Source organism: Lampetra planeri, chromosome 31 (assembly GCF_965212315.1).
Source record: "Lampetra planeri chromosome 31, kcLamPlan1.2.h2, whole genome shotgun sequence".
Lineage (NCBI taxonomy): Eukaryota > Metazoa > Chordata > Hyperoartia > Petromyzontiformes > Petromyzontidae > Lampetra > Lampetra planeri.
Window position 1 is genome coordinate 2,007,941 of NC_136137.1, and position 16,089 is coordinate 2,024,029.

The 16,089-nt window shown below is 49.1% G+C and overlaps 1 long non-coding RNA gene across 1 annotated transcript in view; it reads left to right on the top strand.

Annotated features, from left to right (window-relative positions):
- LOC144729077 (uncharacterized) overlaps positions 1 to 13,203 on the top strand; it is a 49,460-nt gene extending 36,257 nt beyond the window's left edge. The window contains exon 3 of the long non-coding RNA XR_013587624.1: positions 12,128 to 13,203. This is a non-coding gene — a long non-coding RNA (uncharacterized LOC144729077). The remainder of the gene's footprint in view (positions 1 to 12,127) is intronic.
- The last annotated feature ends 2,886 nt before the right edge of the window (positions 13,204 to 16,089 follow it).

Sequence of the window (16,089 nt, forward strand, 5' to 3'; positions counted from 1 at the left end):
ATTTTGGCGTGTTGTGTGTGTGTGTGTTTTAGCTGTGCATCAGCGTTACTGCCTGTGTTGCCGTATTTGCGGTGGGTAAACATCAGCATGGGGGGGAGACAAAGGTGGCGGGGCGTGGTGCCGGCCTTCGTAGGTGCTACTCGTCAACAGCACTTGCCCCAAGAGTCTGTTGAGGCTACACGGGGGGTCTTTGCCTTATCGCGTGTGTCAGCGTGAACGCGCGGGTGCTGCCCGGTGCCTGTGTATCTCTCTTACAGTGGTGGCGACGATGATGATATGAATAAAATAATAATTATTGTGGCGTTGCTTATTTATTTATTTGTCTCTTGTTTAGCGTTACGTGTAAAGCGAGGCAGGCGGCAGGAGAGTTGTAGCCCCTGAGGCTCTGAACGTGAGCCGGCCATTCAGCATTTCAGCATAGGCGTCCCTGGAGTGCGTGTGTGTGTATGTGTGTGTATGTATGTGTGTATGTGTGTCAGTGTGTTTGTCATTGTGTCTGAATGTCTGTCTGAGTGAACAGCACTGGCCCCAACAGTCTGTGTAGGCTGTACGGTGGTGGGTGTGTTAGTCGGCAAGTGCGATCGTGTGTTCATATGTTCGCGTGTTTTTTTTAGTATGCGTGTGTGGGGGAGCGGTGGAGCAGCGGTTAGCGCGCTGCGATCTCGGCCACCCGAGTTTGATTCCCGATCACGGACAATACCAATTATATTAACCGGTCCTGGGACTCGCCTAGATCAACTCGGCCTCAAATGAGTACCTGGTGCGGTGCGTAGTAAACATCGTCACTGGGGAGACAAAGGCGGCCGCGCGTGGTGTTGGCCCCCCAACCCCTCGTGTGCCGTGCCGGCCTTAATAGGTGCTCGCTAACAGCACTTGCCCCAGCAGTCTGTTCGGGCTATACGGGGGATCTTTGTCTTGTTTGTCATTGTGTATATGTGTACCTGGGCCAGTGTGTGTCATGATGTTCGTGTGCTACTGTGTGTGTTTGTGTGTTGCGAGTGTGTGTCTGTCTGTGTGCGTGTGTCAATGTGTCTGTGAGGCTGTTTATGTGTTTATGTGTGTCAATGTGTTAGTATGTATGGGTTAATGTGTGTGTGTGTCAATATGATTGTCAGTGTATCATTGTGCCTGTGAGTGTCTGCGAGTCTGTGTCCGTCTGTGAGTGTCAGTGCTTCTGGCCAGTGTGTGTGTTTTTAGTCAGTGTTTGTGTGTCTATTTGTAGGTTGGTCAATGTGTGCCTATCCATGTGACATTGTATCTACGTATATGTACCTACATGTCTGTGCGACTGTCCGCCTCTGTGTGTGCGTGTCCACGTGTCAATGTGCGTGTGTGTCACTGCGTGTCAGCGTGCGTCTGTGTCTGCCCGTGCGTCTGTGTCTGCCCGTGCGTCCGCGTCGTTTCTCGGTGTGGCTGTGAATCGATCTTCGTGCCACTGTGCCAGTCTCTCTCTCTGTCTGTCAGGCGCTCCAACTTGCCCACAAGCTAAATCTGGCGGCACCCTATGTTTGGCTTGTCAAATTAAATTAGCCATGCCCTGTACGCCTCGTTAATGCATTGAAATATAGCTAAGGTCAACATGTGTGCAGCAGTTTCTACGTCCTAAATATTCTGTTTAGATCTACTGGTATCAGCAGCTCCAGGCATTCATCGCATCTCGATCTTGTTCACATCCACGGTAAGCGCAGCGTAAAGCCGTGGCTGTACATTTAGAGTATTATATCCCATGCAATGAAACGTTTTGGTTCTATTAAAATCTGCAGACGTAGATGATGATTATTTCCGTGCGCTATGCGTGGCCTGCTTTTAGATGTGACCGCACGCTCAGCGGCGAAGACTGATGGTGCTCACCCTGTTTAGCGAGCATCTGTTGAGGCACACGCGTCAGAGTGCGTGGTGACGGAGCAGCGGCACGCAAGTAGAACCAGGACGCCTTTGACTTCCTCGCAACAATATTGACAAGGCCTCATAAGCTCCTAGCTTGCTAGTGTCTCATTCTTCACCTGAAGACGGCTGCTTGCGTTGTAGCCGAAACGTCGTGAGAATTATTTTATTTTATTATGTTTTATTTTTATTATTTTATTACTTCCCTTCTACGTGACTTTACCGAAAGAACCAAGAAGATGACCTCACCCGGTGCTCATTTGTTTTTGCTGAGTAAACCTACAGGAGGCACAGGCCAGGCTCCGATATGAAATTTGCACACTGGTGCAATGCGATGCATCACGGACAAGGCATTGCACTTGGGTGTTCAGCATGGTAACAGTGTGTGGAACATTGCAACATTGCTCCACACGTGTGTTGCTTTTATTATTTTATATTCTTCACAAGGCAATGGGACTATTCGCCGACGAACAATTCCGTGATTTGCCATTAGGCTCACGAATACATTCAAGATTTGACTATTGTGTTGTTCTACTTGTGTATGGTTTAAACAAATAAAATCTGACTTTACGATTTTATTCACTCCTCTATCCTGAGGAGGATACAATTGGCCATATAAGTGACATCATCATCAGCCATGATCAATCCACTGCTGGATTAAGGCCTCCGCAAGCTGCCACCATCTCTCACGATCCTGCAATATAATAACGTACACACATTGTAAATAACTGATTCTAGTATTCATGATTATAAGCATGCATCGAGCAATAATTGATACATCTCTAATTACACACCTAATCAGCACGCACGTATCTACTGACACGTGTTTTGCTGTTCCATATACATTGTGTAGTCTGACTGGGATTGATGAATATTTCACATTTTATAGAGGTTAGGATGTATCTTCTTGGTTCTTTCGGTAAAGTCACGTAGAAAGGAAGTAATAAAATAATAAAAATAAAACAATAAAATAATTCTCACGACGTTTCGGCCACAACGCAAGCAGCCGTCCTCAGGTGGAGAACAGGTTCGTCAAGTAGACTCTGTCTAATTATTTAATTATGTTTTATTTGTATTATTTTATTACTTCCCTTCTACGTGCCTTTACCGAAAGAACCAAGAAGATGAATCCCTGCAGTCACGAAAGCTTTGAATCGAAAGTTAGGATGTATGTTTATGTCAATTTCTTGACGACGAAATAATGTGAGGATTGTGCCAAGAAACCTTCGCTGATTCTCACGACTCTTTCTCAGGCGGGTTGTGGATTCGGACGTTTGGTCCAATTCAGTTCACGACACAGCCCCGCAGCAGCTGGAGAAACCGCATCGCGCACATACACGTGGCAGGGATAAGCGCGCTCCGTCTCCGCACGGATGGATTAAATTCACTCGGTGTCATCGCGGTCACTGTGCAGTCCAGTCGAAGGGGTCCGGATCGGAGGGGGCGGGCGTATAGAAGATGTATCGTGCGTTGTCGCGATCCACCAACCATCCCATCAAAAGTGCTGGGTCACAGCAGATGTTGGGTCTCCTCTCTGGGCACGCGTGATCACTTTAAGGAATCATTCATACGTGCGCGCGTGCGTGTGTGTGTGGTGTATTGTGACGGCCTAGTGCTTAGTGCACTACCCGGTGACTCGAGTTCAATTCCGGCTCACGACGAATAAACAGTGACGATTATATGAACCGGTCTTGGGCCTCCCCTAGGTCGACTCAGCCTCAAAATAGTACCTGGTGTGTTGCGTAAACATCGCCACTTTGGAGTCAAAGGCGTCCGGGTTTGGTATTGGCCACTCACCCCCTCGTGTGCCGTCTTGGCTTTCGTAGGTGCTGGGTAGCAGCACTTGCCCCCACAGTCTGTTAAGGCTATACTGGGGTGGGGGGGATCTTTGTCTTTGTCTGTTTTTGTGTATTGTGATACACACGCACACACGCGCGTGCATAATTTATGGATTTGCACAATGAGCGGGGCCCACTTTACGGCCGGGCTCGCGGTGTTAGCGGATTAATTATTGGGACGGGACTTATTACCGCGCCTGACGAGCACGGCTCATCCCGGCACATCCGACTAGCACGGTTGGCTTCGTACGGTGCGAAAGAAGTCCAACACACAGACATACACACACAGACATACGCACCCCCCGGCTACGACTCTCTCCCGTGGACTTGCACCTCGCTTGTGTTAATCATTGATGAGCTGTGCGAGTCCTGAATCATCATCGTCGTTATCACGGTGATAATCGTTATCACAACTGGTTTGTAATTTAATTGTCATCGTTGTTCGTCGTCGTTATCACAACGATGACTAATTTAAGTTACAAGCCATCTCGAGAATCATGTAATAATCTGCCACGGTGGCTATGAGATGTTAACTACCTCGCGTGGTATACAGGAGGTCGTGGGTTCGATCTCGATTCTGACGCCTGCTGTATGTTTGGAGTTTGCGTGTCTCTCTTCACGTGGTCGCGTGGATTTTTCTCGGGGTCTTCCGGGTTTTCCTCCATAATTAGAATCAACATCGCGACTTTAGAGTATTTGGCTGCTATACATTTTGACGTGATAAGCCACTTCGCTGAGCGATCATTTATAGCTCGGTGGGCCTTACCGGGTAAAATGTAAAATTGTTTAGTTTAAGTTTAGTTATCTGCCATTAAATAATCACCAGTTGTGTCACTAATCGTAATGAGTTATTGTCAATCCTTCTCAGTTTATAACCATGAGTCATTACATTCATAATTGTTTTAATCATCTCCATAATCATGACTTATTTCAATAAAAATCATCATCATCAACCCTAACAATCGTCATTATCGACATTGTGCAAATTTGTCATGGATCATTTTAAGACTCATTCGTCATTTCAATCATTTTCATTTTTTCTGAGCGCGTCAATAGCCACCAAGATCTCAACCGTGACCTTGAAGCTACTCGACTGTCATCTTCACAAACAGTCATCACCACGAGTCTGAAAACGTGGCAGGACCCTCATGAACAACAGCCATGAGACACATTGTGGGGCATTCTGTGTAAAAAAATAATAATAATGGTAATAAAACATAATAATCTGTAGAATCAGTAAAAATTGTCGGTGTGATCTCCTTGTAAATATGGATTTTCTCCAAAGCAGTGGCATGGCGGTTCACGTTGTGCACCATGAACCCGGCCACCTGAGTTCAATTCCCAGCCATAGCGCACATCAGTGGCGAGTGGTCTTCCCATAGGTCGACTCAACCTTAAATGAGTATCTGGTGCGGTGTGGAAACATGGGTACTGGGTGGGGGGGCAGGAAGGGGGGACGATGACCAGGCACGCGGGTCCTCTTCGCCAACCCGCGCTGACCAGCGTGGTGAAGTATGGTCAAACAACCCATATAATAACAAACAAGGCGACAGAGAGAGAGAGAGCAGGTCTTCGTCCAGCAGTGGACCGACAAAAGGGCTGAACGCAACATTAATTATTTATTATAAAGATCCTTTTAAACGACTGCTCCGAGATTCCTTCGCGGAAAAACAAGAGGAACGAGGCCAAAGAAAACACTCGCACAAAGAGAATGTTATTCCTGTCCCTGCGTGCTGCTGCTGCGAGTGAGCGTGTGTGCGTCGCGCCTCCAGTAACCTCGGGCTGGTGTGCACGAACGCCTCGATCGGCGTTCTCGAGACGTCCGCAGCGGCGCTGTGCGTCGACCGTTTCCCACGCGCGTTGTCTCGTAACGCCGTCTACAGAGTGGTCCAGATGTCTTGTGACTGCCCCCACCCCCCACCCCCCACAATTAATTGACCCCAAGCATCACCCCCACCCTCCCTCGCTTTGAATATTAATTTCTGTTTTAAATAAACCTTGCTTATCTTCTTGATTCTTTCGGTAAAGTCACGTAGAATGGAAATAATACAATAATAAAAATAAAACATAATATTTTATTATGTTTTATATTAAAATAATACAAATAAAACATTAGATTTTATTATGTTTTATTTTTATTATTTTATTATTTCCATTCTACGTGACTTTACCGAAAGAACCAAGAAGATGAATCCCTGCAGTCACGAAAGCTTTAAATCGAAATTAAACCTTTACTTAGATGAATATTATATTTTAGAGAATTGGGGGAGGGGGGGGTCAGGAGACATCTGAACCACCCTTATACCCCCCCCGCCCTCACCATGAGGAATATCCTCCAACGAAACGCAGTGACTTCTCGTAGGCGAATGCGCGAACTTTCCCGCTGCGTCCGCGTCGTGAAGAGTCTCACGGAGTCAGCCGCGACCAACGCGGCGTCCCTCAACGCCGCGTTGGTCGTCTGACCGGCAGCTTTGCTGTGACAACAACCAGGCATTGCCCCCCCCTCTCTCTCCCCTCCCCACCACCACTACCTGAACCAGATTCGATAAATTGTCATGATTCCGAGTGACGGTTCGATGCAGGAATTCCTCCCCCGCCCGCCCATCTTTGTGTCTCCTCTTGTCCTGTCTTCAATGTGCTCCGTCTCTCCCGCTTGTACTGCCGGTCTCCATCTCGTCTCTTCGTCTGCCCTCGTCCGCACTGCTCGCCGTCGTCACGGTGCGTGCCGCGACGTCTCCTCTCGACCGTCTGTCTCCTTTTGTGTTTCTCGTCTCGGCAAGCGGTGTCACGAGCTGGCCTGGGCCTCTCCCGAGCTCGACTCGGCCTCAAATGAGTCACGCGGTGCGGTGTGAGAACATCTCCAGTAGGCCGGGCATGGTGCTGGCCACCGGCTAACCCTCGTGTGTCATGCCGGCCTTTAAAGGTGCTCGCTAACAGCACTTTCTCCATACGTCTGTGAAGGCTGTACGGGGTGGGGGGGGGCTCTTTGTCTGTTTTGTGTCTACACAACTTCTCCTTTCGTGACCTCTGCGTAATGTGGCACGAAAAGGTGACACTTTATCGCGAGCTCATGCGGGATAAAGTCCCCCACTTTGCATTTAGTCCCTGCCCCGAGCTCTTTTGTGCATTTTTCAGATGTAGCCAGGTTGATAACGTACATCCGTGTTACTTTGTCAGGGGGGAGCAGAGCGGTGGCGCAGTGGTTAGCGCACTGCGCTGTGAACCCTGTGACCCGAGTCCAGTTCCCGACCACAACTAAGATCGCTGGTGATCGATATCTAAACTGGTTCTGGATTCCCCCCCCCCACAACACTACCCCCCAGTCCACACTGACCCATGTGGCGACACATGGGCAAACCACCCCCACAACCCCTGACACCGAGTGCACGGCCTTCATCCAGTGGTGGATTGGCCACGGGCAGTTGCGGAGCATCTGAGCCGTTTGATGTGAAATATTAAGCGGGGTATTTGGTGAGTTACGGTCACGTTAAATTTCAATTTAAAGCTTTCGTGACTGCAGGGATTCATCTTCTTGGTTCTTTCGGTAAAGTCACGTAGAATGGAAATAATACAATAATAAAAATAAAACATAATAAAATAATTATTATGTTGCTCTCCACCTGAGGACGGCTGTTTGCGTTGTTTGCGTTGTGGCCGAAACGTCGTGAGAATTATTTTATCATGTTTTATTTTTATTATTTTATTATTTCCATTCTACGTGACTTTACCGAAAGAACCAAGAAGATACGGTCACGTTATTACAGCTTTTCCCTTCTGCGATTCAACGATAACGGCAGAGCTACAAAGCAGATTTTTGTTCCCAACATGGTGCCAAAATAATGTCGCTGCCCCCAAGCGAGGCCTTCATCCAGCAGTGGACATTACCCGTCTGACGCGCGCCGCTGACCGGGGAGTGCCCGGGTGGGGAATCGAACCTTGAGCCACTCCACGCGAGGAGCAGTGCGGACGCGACCCGTGGGCCAAAACCCCTGACCCCGTAGTCTACCCCAAGCGAGAAAATCCCACTCCGTCATCATCTGCCGTGTCGCGTGGAGCGGGCCTGTAAGCAGCTGTCTGTCGTGCCTCGAAATGTGCGGGAAGCCGCCCCACCTCAGATTTAGCCCGCGAGCTAAGAAGCGTCACAACGCGAACGCGATGATGCTCATATTCATATTCTTAGGGGTTTTTTTTCTTTCGGTAAAGTCACGTAGGTAAATAAAAAATAAAAGTAAAATAAAAATAAAATAAAAAATCACGACGTTTCGGAGGCAACACAGGCTTCCGATGATGCTCCCCCCCGCCCGCGTGTGGCCAAGGGACGAATCACACAAATCTCACAAGCGAAGTGGAAGTTGAGCCCGGTGGGGTGCTTGGATGGGTGACCTAAGCCAGGATTTTGCCAGGTGTTTTAGGAGTGGGGGGCAGCGGGAGTCCGGCCAGGAGGTGGCAGGGCTGGGTGGCAAACATCTCTTGGTGGGTTCATGTGGTGGGCTTCCAGATTCATCCCACGTGAAGCCAGTCGCTCATCGGTGAAGTCGGTGAAACAGCCCAATGCAGGACCCTGCGTGAAATTAGTGTTGGCACTCGCTGTGGCTTTCCCGGGTAAGTAATTGTCACTGTGGTATATTCTGAAAGTGTCAGGGCCAAAGGCGTTTAGTGAGCGCCTTAGGTTGTAATGGGTCATGTGTAAGGGGGTTGTGTGGCTAAAACTATGCCCAGCACGACCGCCTTTGTCTCCCCAGTGCTGTAGTTTACCCACAGCATCAAGCACTCATTCAAGGCTGAGTTGACCTCGGGGAGGCCCATAACTGCTTGAGATATCACAAGCCACTGGAAATCAAATTCAGGTCGCTGGGTTTGTAGTGCAGTGCCTAACTGCCCCGCCGCACTGTCACACCAAGTGGCACAAACATACATAGCAACGTTCTGTTAGTGAGCACCTATTAAGGTCAGCGCAGCACATTAGGTGGTGGGTGGCCAGCACCATGTCCGGCCACCTTTGTCTCTCCAACGTCGATGTTTTAGGCACTACACCAGGTACTCATTTAATGCTGATTTGACCTAGAGGAGGCCCAGTATCGGTTCAAATATTCGCCAGCCATTGGTCGTGAACGGGAATCGAACTGCGGTCGCCCGGTTCGTAGCACAGTTCCCTAACCACTACATTACCTCTCACTATATACACACAGAAATACAAAACAAAGACCCCCCCGTATAGCCTTAACAGACTGTTGATGCAACTGCTGTTTGCGAGCACCTATGAAGGTCGGCACGGCACACCAGGGGGTGTGCGGCCAGCACCACCCGGCCGCCTTTGTCTCCCCCCCCGTGGCGATGTTCAGTACACACCGCACCAGGTACTCAGTTGAGGCTGAGTCACACTAGGGGAGGCCCAGGACCGCTTCGGATAATCGTCACTGGCGTTGGCGGTGAGCAGGAATTGAACTTGGGCCGCCGTGTTTGTAGTACGGTGCCCTAACCACTCTCCCACCGCTCCTCACGCACACGTGCACGGGTGTTCACTGTGTGTGCCCTCTATTTATATATGTTTATATATGTTTATATATGTTTATATATGTTTATATATGTTTATATATGTTTATATATGTGTGTGTGGGGTGTCGGGGTATTCTCGTCTCTTTTCGTTGTCATCTCGTAGCGCGGTGCATTTTTGCTATTTCTTTCGGGTGTCGTAGTTTGGGCTCAAAGAGCCGTTGGCGTTTCCGCTGATGTTTATAGATGGGGAGTCCCGGTAGGCGCCTCATATAGTCGTGGTGGCGGTCGTGGTGGTGGCGGAAGTGATGGTGGTATAGTGGTGGTGATGCCGATGATGGCGTGTGTACCTGGTGCGGTGCGTAAACCTCGCCACGAGGGAGACAAAGGCAGCCGGGCGTGTTGCTGGCCACCCACCCCCTCGTGTGCTGTTCTGGCCTTCATAGGCGCTCGCTAACAGCACTTGCTCCTGTAGTCTGTTACAGGCTACACGGGGGATCTTTGTCTTTGATGCTGCTGATGATGATGATGGTGGTGGTGGTGGTGCTAATCATTTTAGTGGTAGTGGTGCTGATGGTTGTCGTCTTGATGATGATGATGGTGGTGATGACGGCGATGGTCGTCACGATGATGGCGCTTAGTAATTGTGGTGGTGGACACGAGGCTTGTGGTGACGGTGGTGGTAGTGTTGGTGGTAGTTGTGGTGGTGGTGTCAGTGTTGGTGGTAGTCGTGGTGGTGGTGGTGATGGTCGTCGTGGTGGTGGTGATGGTAGTCGTAGTGGTGGTGCTGGTGGTAGTCGTGGTGGTGGTTGTGGTACTGACGGTGGTCCTGTCAGTGCTGGTGGTAGTCGTGGTGGTGGTGGCAGTCGTGGTGGTGGTGGTAGTCGTGGTGGTGGTGTCAGTGCTGGTGGTAGTCGTGGTGGTGGCAGTCGTGGCGGTGGTGGTGGTGATGGTAGTCGTGGTGGTGGTGTCAGTGCTGGTGCTATTCGTGGTGGTGGTGGTAGTCGTGGGGGTGCTGGTGGTAGTTGTGGTGGTGGTGTCAGTGCTGGTGGTAGTCGTGGTGATGGTAGTTGTGGTGGTGGTGGTGGGGGTAGTCGTGGTACTGACGACGGTTGCAATTGCTGGTGGCGATGCTGTTTGGTCGTGGGCGATGCTGTTTGGTCGTGGGCGATGACGTTGGCAGTGGCCGCGCTCGCTGCTGCTTGGCGTGCGCTTGGTAACTCACGCGAAGCGTTTGTTCCTCGTCGTCGGTCAAAAGCGGAGGGGGGTTGAACAAACTCGTTTGGGTGCTGCGAGAATGCTCCTGTTTGTGCAGGGGATTCGCTCAAGTGGCCGGATTTTGAAAGCACAAACTTTTGCGTGTGGCTTCGTGGCTACTGGCAAGTGCCAACTTCTTCTCGTTTTGTCGTCACCGCGTCCCACCTACGCAACATTTTTGCGCTAAGTGCCCAGGTAGTGCCAACAAAAGCCGAATCGTCGAGACCTGTATTTTTGGTTGGCGATGAGCAGTCGGTGGCTTAAATAAAATAAAAAAATTGTTACACCAATGGTTTAAATCTAGAATTGAAGCTTTCGTGACTGCAGGAATTACTATACTCATGGGTTATTTCGGTAAAGTCACGTATGTAGAAATACAATTGATTTTATTTTATGAAATTTATTTTATTTTATGTCTACATACGTGACTTTACCGATGGTTTTCTTATGAGATTACATTCATCTCACTGTGTTCTCTGGCCTTTAAGATGCTGCGGAATGTAAGTTGCACCCAAAACCTTTGCTGGTGTCAATGAAGTTGTATAAATCTGGTCTCACACACACACACAGCCACCAGATTATAATGTGCAGCGACAACTATTGCCCTTAGAAATCCCATCCGGGGAATACAGCATTACAATAAAACCCACGCCTGGCCCTTTCTCAATCCACTGCTGGATGAAAACGACCCCAAGTCGTGTCGGTCATGGCGGTGTTTGACTATACTTCACCACGCTGGTCACTGCGGGTTGGTGAAGCGTGAGGAGTGGCCAGGAATCGAACTCAGGTTTCCGGGTTCACAGAGCAGCACGCTAGCCACTGCGCCACCGCTCTGCAGTATGTCATTAACGAGTAAATTCCATTTACAATGAACACAAATATTGAGTTTAAACCCACGACGAGTAGTTTTCCGTCAAATGAATGAACGCAAACGAGTGTAAAAGTAATACTATCTGTGAAAAAGAGCTTCATAGCTCATCGGATTCCTCCTCGGGTCGAAAGAAATATTCTGGGCTGGGCCGACCATCGTGGGGGTGCGAGGTCTGGAGGGCGGCGGCATGGACACCGTGCAGGAAGGAGAGTTTTGTAGAACGCGTGCGGGAAAAGTCAGCGCCGTGGCCACAAAGCACACGAATGCACAACGCGAGACGCACGCCTTGACGGGGGGCGTGGGCATGTGATCGCTCTGTATCGCGGCCGGAGTCACCATGGGGTACAGGAGGGAGGGAGGGAGGGAGGGGGGCAGTGGGGGGTGGGGGCACACGGTGACCAGTGGTTGTGTTTGGGGTGTGGGGGGCAACGAACACCCGGCACCACAAAAGGAACACGTGCTTTCACCCAAAAGAGTTCACGGTAGAGACCCGCCGCCGCTGCTGCTGCTGTTGTTGCTTCTGCTTCTTGCTGCTGTAATCTCGGTGCGGCATCGGGCTATGAAAATAAAGATTTGCGAGGCGTGCGACGTGGATTGTGCGGGGGGATGTTATGGATTAACCTTTCGTGAGTGCTCTCGGCGCAGGCACGAGCTGCCTAAGACAGGAGCGCGCTACTACAGCGGCGGCGTCCGACTTGCCGACTAAACTGTGAACTCGTTGTTTTAATTTGACCGGGTAAGGTCCACTGAGCAATCTTCGCTCTGTTTTTTTTCTTCCTCCCAGAAGCGACCTGGCCACGCGCGATAGCTCAAAGAAAAGCGGCTTCGAACGCGGAAATGTACGGCGGCCAAATACCATAAACGCGTGACGTTGATTCCAAACGTGGAGGGGGGGAGAGAATCCTGAGAACGCGGAGAAAAAAAGATTCACGCGACCACGGGGAGAGAGAGACACGCACACTTCAAATATACAGCAGCAGCAGCAGGCGTCAGGGTCGGGATCGAACCCACGACCTCCTGTACACCAGGCGAGGTAGTTAACATCTTCTCGCCACCGTGATGATGATGACGAGAGAGACACGCACACTTCAAATATACAGCAGCAGCAGCAGGCGTCAGGGTCGGGATCGAACCCACGACCTCCTGTACACCAGGCGAGGTAGTTAACATCTCCTAGCCACCACGGCGCCCTCCAGTACCGCACCCCCTTCTCGACTAAAATACATTCACCATAAAACATTCCACGTGCTTCCGTGTAGGTTCCGTGTTACTCTAGCAAGCTGTAAATTATAATTGTCCACAGGTCTGGTGGCAAGGTCGAGTGACACACACATATATATATGTCATGGTCTGTTTACACGCTTTTGCACGAATCATCCTGAATGGAATTAGATGTTTCTGTAATTGAACTTGACTCCGAATGTTTTTTTTGTTAAGTAATGCGTTGGAACTGGGAATATATTTGACGTAATGCAGCGTTTGTGCACTGTTTACAGTCGCTTCTGTCTTGGCTCTCATATCTCCTTAGTCGTTTTTACTTAATCGCTTCCATTGGTTTCTCTGCCATGATGGGCACCCAGCTCCCTCTTGTGAATGAGACGAAATCTACGTGAAACTTAACTTAATCTTAAGGGTCATTCCACTCTATCGTTCGTTAACGGCCATGATCAATCTGGTCTGTGCGATTTCTCATGGTCCTGCGAAAAAACTATCCACCCGAGCACCTGCACATGAGCTGACTTCATCGTTGCATCTCTACGCGTGTTGTTGTTATCTCCGTTTAGTTTCTCATTCATTTCCTCATCGATTTGCCGAGTTCTGTTTATTGACCCTTGTTTATGGGGCATAATAAAGATTGTTTGACCCTGGATAGGATTTGGCCTCGTAACCTTATGACCGTCAGTCCTGCTCTCCAACCAAACGAGCGGTTAGTTTACAGAAGTATCCATCTCCCTCATTGCAAGTCCTGAGCCAGTGGTGCTAATTCCACATTCCTGTGACAAGGGTCAGTCCATTCACATAGTCGAGTTTAAATACGTAATAACAATAATAGCAATTATATTTGTTTTTTCTCCCCTGTTACCCATGTTATGATCAATTGCATTCGTCTTAACGACTTTCGTTTCTGCCGAGTTAAGACGTGTTCCATACGAGGTTGAACTCGTGCGCAGACTCGGAATATCCACGTGAATGTCCCTCATAGGCGGTGAATTGCCTCCCGGTGCCCCTGCCCGCATGATACTTTAGTCACGTGTGCCACGCGGACACGCGCACGGCTTTACGCGAGCAAGAGACACCTTTATGTCAACCCCACGTCCAAATAAACGCGCTCATAAATCAACAGCGCTGCAGCAGCAGCAGCAGCTGAGGGTTGTATTTCAGAAGACGGATGAATGCGCACGTCCCCCAGAGCTGATGTGTGCGCGATGCATCCTGTGCGTCCGACGTTAGCTTACGAATTTGTGCGCTTTCCAGTTGCCACGTGGATGTAAATGTTGTTCTCTCTCTCTCTGGCTGCGTTTAACGAGGTGAAAGGTCCTACCGGCCGCGTAGAACAGCGGGGGAGCGAGCGACTCGATTAGGAAGGTTACGAGTTCAAATCCTGGTTCGGGCGTTTACTCGGCCCATCATGCCCTCTGGGATCAATTCAGCAAATGCTGCTTTGTGAGGAAGTCAAGTCCAGGGTGCTGCTGAACGTTACTAAACTATACAACTAAACATTTTATTTACGTATAAAACTTTAACACCACGGCAGCATCCACTGCGCACGTTTGTGTGGTAAAAGTTTGAGACTTTCAGAGGTGATTTAAAGCTTTCGTGACTGCAGGGATTCATATTCTTGGTTCTATCGGTAAAGTCACGTAGAAGGGAAATAATAAAATAATAAAAATATAAAACAATAAAAATTCTCACGACGCTTCGACTGCAACACAAGCAATCATCATCAGGTGTGAAATCCACAGCAAGACAATTTGAAAAAAATTACGTTATACAGACATCACATTTTCTTGCTGTGGATTTCACACCTGATGATGATTGCTTGTGTTGCAGTCGAAACGTCGTGGGAATTTTTCTTGTTTTATATTTTTATTATTTTATTATTTCCCTTCTACGTGACTTTACCGAAAGAACCAAGAATATACTTTCAGAGGTGTTTAAATATGCCTGAATCAGAATGACAAGTTTATTATCCGAGTAAATTTCCCATTGGGCTACGCAACTCCCTTTCAAGGGCGACTCGGGCAGCAGACAGTTACGAATGTATGAATAAGCACGATGTCAAATATTAAAGATAGAAATACGGCCATTAAAACCAAATGATCTTAAAGTTTCACGAATGTAGTGGAAAAAAACATATAAAAGAACGTGAAAAAGTTCCAGGGGCTCTTTGGCGTGCGGCCGGCTGACGGGTGGGTGAGCGGGCACGGGGCTGGTGGCATATTTGCAGAAGCCACCTGGCCATGCCTGCTGCTCTACCCCGGAGCCCATCGTGTTTGACTTGGACTTTGCTTCATGTTGTTTTTGGTGCAGTAGAGAGGGCGTAGAAAGGCGGGGAGAAGGGAAGGCTTGTGAGTGCGTGTGTCCTGTTCGGGGTGCGGTAGTGCAGCATCGAGCGCACTTTGAGCGTTATGAACTCGGCGACCTCGGTTTGCTTGACGGTCACAGCCGGCATCGGTGACGGATATCTGAACGAGTCCCTAGGTCGACTAAGCCCTAAACGAGTAATCTGATACCTTGCGTACACATCCGTGATGTGGCGAAATATGTGGCCGAGTGTGTTGGAGGGGGGGGCCACACCAATCACCCATGCGTCGCTACTGGCCTTCATAGGTACTCGCTCAAAGCACTTGCCCCAACAGCCTCTGTAGGCTATATGGGGGATCTTTGTCTTCTTGGTTCTTTCGGTAAAGTCACGTCGAATGGAAATAATAAAAATGAAACATAATATATTATTATATTGTATTATTATGTTTTATTTTTAAAAATAATGTTTTATTATTTTATTATTTCCATTCTATGTGACTTTACCGAAAGAACCAAGAAGATGAATCCCTGCAGTCACGAAAGCTTTAAATCGGGGATCTTTGTGTTTGTCCTGTGACCTTCCCAGCAAGCCCTCTGACACTTCACGTGGCTTGAAGTGCGCATGGCCTGACACGAGAGCTGCGGCGATGTCACCGTCACATAATGGTGAATCGTGACTGGCGTTGTGTCTAAGGAAGTGTGCGTGTGAAAATCATCAGTGTGTGTGCTGGGGTGCACGTGTGAGAGTGAAAGCGAGCGTGTGATGGACTGTGCGAGACTTTGTGAAAGCCTTTGTTGATGTATTAGAGAGTGAGAGAGTGTGTGAGTGTGTGCGTTTGTGATAGAGTTATATGATGACGATGATGAAATTATGTCTACTTTAGAGAATGGCGACCCGGGTTCGATTCCCGCTCACGGTCAACACCAATGGCGATTATCTGAACCGGTTCTGGGCCTCCCCTAGGTTGACTCAGCCTCAAATGAGTACCTTGTGCGGTGTGTAGTCAACATCGCCACTAGGGAGACAAAGGCGGCCGCGCGTGGTGCTGTCCACCCACTCCCTCGAGTGCCGTTCCCGCCTTCATAGGTGCTCGCTAACAGCGCTTGCTCCAAAAGTCTGTTAAGACTGTAGGGTAAAATATTTGTCTTTGTGTGTGAAACAAAGCATCGACGGTAAGTGAGAATGAGAGAGCGTTTATGTAAGTGAGAGTGCGCGCGCGC